Source organism: Octopus sinensis, linkage group LG8 (genome assembly GCF_006345805.1).
Source record: "Octopus sinensis linkage group LG8, ASM634580v1, whole genome shotgun sequence".
Classification (NCBI taxonomy): domain Eukaryota; kingdom Metazoa; phylum Mollusca; class Cephalopoda; order Octopoda; family Octopodidae; genus Octopus; species Octopus sinensis.
In genome coordinates, this window is record NC_043004.1 from 11,816,247 (window position 1) to 11,821,246 (window position 5,000).

General features: G+C 39.5%; 1 long non-coding RNA gene across 1 annotated transcript in view; it reads left to right on the plus strand.

Moving 5' to 3' along the window:
- Positions 1 to 464, plus strand: part of LOC118764408 — a 19,973-nt gene extending 19,509 nt beyond the window's left edge. Inside the window, exon 3 of the long non-coding RNA XR_005000222.1 lies at positions 359 to 464. This is a non-coding gene — a long non-coding RNA (uncharacterized LOC118764408). The remainder of the gene's footprint in view (positions 1 to 358) is intronic.
- Positions 465 to 5,000: the final 4,536 nt, after the last annotated feature.

Below are 5,000 nucleotides of genomic sequence, written 5' to 3' on the forward strand. Positions count from 1 at the left end.
TGTTTGAGAGTCTGTCTTGCCATCCTACTCGAAGGATGTTCCGACCCAATGGAAATTCGGTCTTGACAACATTTCATTTTTATTGACCACCATTAATTTCAAAACACTCAGTAATGTATCAACCACAATAAAGCTGAGTCAACCAGGGAGCTTCTACGTGGTGGACGTCCGAACTGCTAGATATGACAGCCAAATTTCCCTCTAAATCACATTCAGCTTTCTTTAAAATATAAATACTATGTCACGGTATCGACTAGACTATTGGATGTTGTTATACATCGCTGATCACAATGCGCTTTGAATTGTTTCAGCATTCGAATGATGTCATTCCGCTGGGTAGGTGAGCAGGTCACCAAAGATCCTAGCTGTCACCAGCAGAACAGTTTTTTGAGTTTGCTCTGCTCTCATGTCAATTCCTATTTCTCTGACATACTTCTCGAACTTGAATGTTAGTGATCCGAGTGCCCCTACTCGGAGTAATTATTATTATTATTATTATTATTATTATTATTATTATTATTATCTTTTGTGCGGGACGGCGCTAGTTGACTACATGGATCCCAGTGCTCAACTATTGTTTATTTTATCGACACCGAAAGAATGAAAGGCGAAGTCGACTTCGGTAGCATTTGAACTCAGGACGTAAAGAGTCGGAAGAAATGCCGTTAAGCATTTTATCTGCCGTGCTAATGATTCTGCCATCTTACCGACTTAATAATAATAATGACACTAGGGTAAAATATACGAAGCTCATTATACCCACCAACGATGAGTGGCCCACATAAGTTAGAATTTCTCCGTTCTGGCGGAATTTTTTCCCGGTACCTTTGGAAATGATCTAGAGTATCCTTTTAACAAGGCATATGCATCACAACCATGTGTGCGTGACATGGTGATCTTATATCAAGATAAACAGGTGGTGGTGGTGGTGGTGGTATTGATACCAAGAAGGATAGGCGAGAGGACGATGACATTAGTGCTCATCATCATCATCATTTCTCACTGATGAAAAAGCCATTCCGTTACTTCTGAGTGGACTGCAATAGCGTGAAATGAAGTGTTTTGCTCAAGAACAACACATCGCCAAGTCCGATCCGGGAATCGAACCCGTGATCTAGCGATTGTGAGTCCAACACTCTAGCCACTAAGCTATGCGACTTCGCATACTATTTACATATACAACTGAATAACATAATATTAAGTACTCCCACATGGCTTGAAAAAAAAAAGGTTGGATTACCATGGCAATCCATGTAGTATGTTGACCTTTTTTAATCAGGACCTATCTGGAACTGTGTTGTGTTCTTGAGCAAGGCACTTTATTTCACAGAGCTGTCGAAATGAGTTGCGACGTCACTGGTGCCAAGCTGTATCGGCCTTTGCCTTTCCCTTGGATAACATCGGTGACGTAGAGAGGAGAGGCATGGGTGACTACTTGTCCTCCATGAACAACCTTATTCGGAATTAAACTCCGGAGGGCAACACTCTAGGTGTAATCTTATAATCATTCATGACCGAAGGGGGTCTTTAACCTCATTTAGAATTCAAAAGAATTAATACAATAACAGCCTCAATAATGTGTGTTTGATGGAAATTTAACTACTATTTCTAGCCGTTCAAAGAATGCCGTAGATGTTACTTCGTTGACTCATTAATAACGCACGTTCAGGAAATATAACGCTGCGTCATACAATGTAGTTTAGCCATGTGTGAATGTAATAATCTACGCACATGGTTTGCGTACAAGGGATATTAAATGCTACTGGAACCGCCTTCTCGGACTTAGAAATTAAAACAAAATCAAGTAATGATTTACAAAAATAAATAGTTACGCGGTAAGGAATCGATATTCTAGCGGGCTTGATTCTATATTGATTTCAGTTTTTCTGAAAAAAAAAAATGAAAAAAAAAAATGATAAAACTTATAATAACAACAACTAAATAAATGAAACTCATCGATTCTGACCAGGATTCATGTGTTAATTCCCTCGATGCTACCAATATTTCTCTAAACATCAATCAAATCCATGGATGTATTGCATGACAGAGTTATCGGTTGCCTTCTTTTGTTCTGGAACCATCGATCAATAAATACAATTTATTTTATTTATTTTTCGGTTTTTAGTGAAATCCATAGTAATTTTGAGTCAATTGTTTTCATTTTCTAAATCAACTTTTCTTTTTTTTTTACTTTCAATCGTAGAGAGATTATCCGTATTAAATCTGAATTTAGATGTGGAGAGAAGAAATGAAGTGGAATTTAGAACTAGAAAAACAAATATTAGAGTTATTAAAGTTTTCGCCCCAGGTCAGCAATGTTCACTAATCAAACCTATGATCAAAGCTATTCCAGTTGTGACTTCTTTCTCTTTTCTTAAAGACTTCAGAGTCAGCTCAAAGAAAAATGTGTTGTATTATTTCCAGCACGTTGAATGACCACGATAGAAGCTCCATCGTTGATGCAATTAGAGGTGGATGTGGTTGATTCAGTTTTATCTTTTGCTTGTTTCAGTCATTAGACTACGGCCATGCTGGGGCACCACCTTGAATTTTTAGTCGAATGAATCGATCCCCGTACTTATGTTTTTTTTTAAAGTATGGTACTTATTCTATCGGTAAATTTTGCCGAACAGCTAAGTTACGGGGACGCAAACACACTAACACCGAGACTAACGACTTGAGACCATTATTGTATAACTCCAGAAGGCGACGAGCTGGCAGAAACGTTAGCATGCCGGGCGAAATGCTTAGCAGTATTTCGTTTGCCGCTAATGTTCTGAGTTCAAATTCCGCCGAGGCCGACCTTGTCTTTCATCCTTTCGGGGTCGATTAAATAAGTACCAGTTACACACTGGGGTCCATATAATCGACTTAATCCGTTTGTCTGTCCTTGTTTGTCCTCTCTGTGTTTAGCCCCTTGTGAGTAGTAAAGAAATAGGTATTTTGTTTGCCGCTACGTTCTGAGTTCAAATTCCGCCAAAGTCGACTTTGCCTTTCATCTTTTCGGAGTTGATGAAATAAGTACCAGTTATGCACTGTGGTCGATGTAATCAACTATACAGTCCCCCAACTTTTCAGGCCTTGTGCCTAGAGTAGAAAAAGTTATTGTATAACTCTAAAAGGCGGCAAACTGGCAGAATCGTTTGCACGCCGGACAAAGTGTTTAGCGGTATTTCGTCTGAGTTCAAATTCTACCGAGGTTGAGTTTGCCTTTCATCCTTTCGGAGTCGATGAATTAAGTACCAGTGAAACACTGGGGGTCGATGTAATCGACTAGTTTCCTTCCCCAAAATTTCAGGCCTTGTGCCCCTAGTAGAAAGGATTATTATTGTTTTACTTCTCAGAACGCTTGGTCTTGTTTGTTCTGGTAGATTCTGTGAGAACGGACCGCAGCCTGTCGTCAGAGGTCTCACAAGGTCTCTTTCCGCACATTATAAGCTTTGATACTTGGTTGTTGATTATCGTGGGAGGCATCCAACATCCAAGTACCAATCTCAAAATCCTAGGTGTCTCCAACAAAGCAGTTTTTGGGCTTGCTCAGCTCTCATGTCAATTCCGATTTCTCTGACATATTTCTCAAACTTGGTTGTTAATGATGGGGAGCGTGGCGATGGAGGGCATTACGAATGTGGCCTTAGAACCAAGGGGGCGGCAGCCTGAAAAAGTTTGGGAACCACTGCTCTAGATTAACTCTGATAGGAGATGCATATGTAGTCTAATCAGAGCTAACCTGGAGTCGTACAAGAACAACAACAACACCAATGATTGTGATGAATATTCTAAATTTTGAAGTTTGTGTTGAATGGGTGTGGAATTGTTTTAAGTATGATTCATTGATGTGTATGCAGTGAGTCAGAAACAAATACTACCGCAGACGATAGATTGCGGTTGTTTTGGGCGTTCTGTATATTTGTTCTGTAGTAATATGCAGACAAATCTGATTTTAATCCTTTCTGAAAGCATTAGAGCTTCTTATTCACAGCGACACATTCCTAAAATAGATAATCCGCCGCTGTAACACATTAAGCATCGGAATCGGAGCACCTCAACCATTGAACTACGGTCCTGCCTTAATGCTAATGATGATGATGATGATGATGGCAGTGGTAGTGGTGTTGGTGTTGGTACCGCGGAGGATAAGCGGGAAGACGAAGATATCGCGCTCTTCATCACCATTAGCTGTTCGAAAAATTCCATGCTTTCTCTCTCTCTGTCTTTCTCTCTCCCTTCTCTCTCTCTCTCTCTCTCTCTTCTCTCTCTCTCTCTCTCTCTCTCTCTCTCTCTCTCGGACAAACACAAGGTAGGGCCAAACACAACGTCAAACACGCATACATACACATATCTACGACGGACTTTCTTCAAGTTTCTGTCGACCAAATCCACTCACAAGGTTTTGGTCGTTCTAAGAATACAGCTGAAGACACTTGCCCAAGGTACTCCGCGATGGAACTGAATCCAAGACCACATGGTTTGGAAGTAGGCTAGTGTTATTCTGACTATTTTCCATTAGAGGTTTCGAAGACATGTAGATTAAGAGATCTCTTATTTGAAAAAACAAAGTATCATACTAAAGTGATGAGGGTTGCCGACAGGAAAGCATCCATCTCTAATGCATCGAACTTTTATCAATAAAGAACAGATGTTGACATTTTTGAACTGTTATAACTTTATGAAGCTAATTTATAATGTTTGTGATTAGAGAGAAATAAGGTTATCTTTCTAGCTATATGTAATTTGAGACATAAACTATAAAATACCGTAAATGCTCGTGTATAGTCCGCCCTTGAGTATAATACGCAGGGGATTTTTAGGGGGCTGTATCTCTGAAAAACCTAAACCTTGTGTATAATACGCACCCCTTCTCTGAATTGAGTCAAGGAGGTCTATATAACGTCCTTGGTTTGTAAAAATGTATACGATAACGTACTTTATTATTATTGTACATATAACATAATGCAAACGTGTAGCATTTTTGTGCATTTTGTTTGCAGAAAATAAAG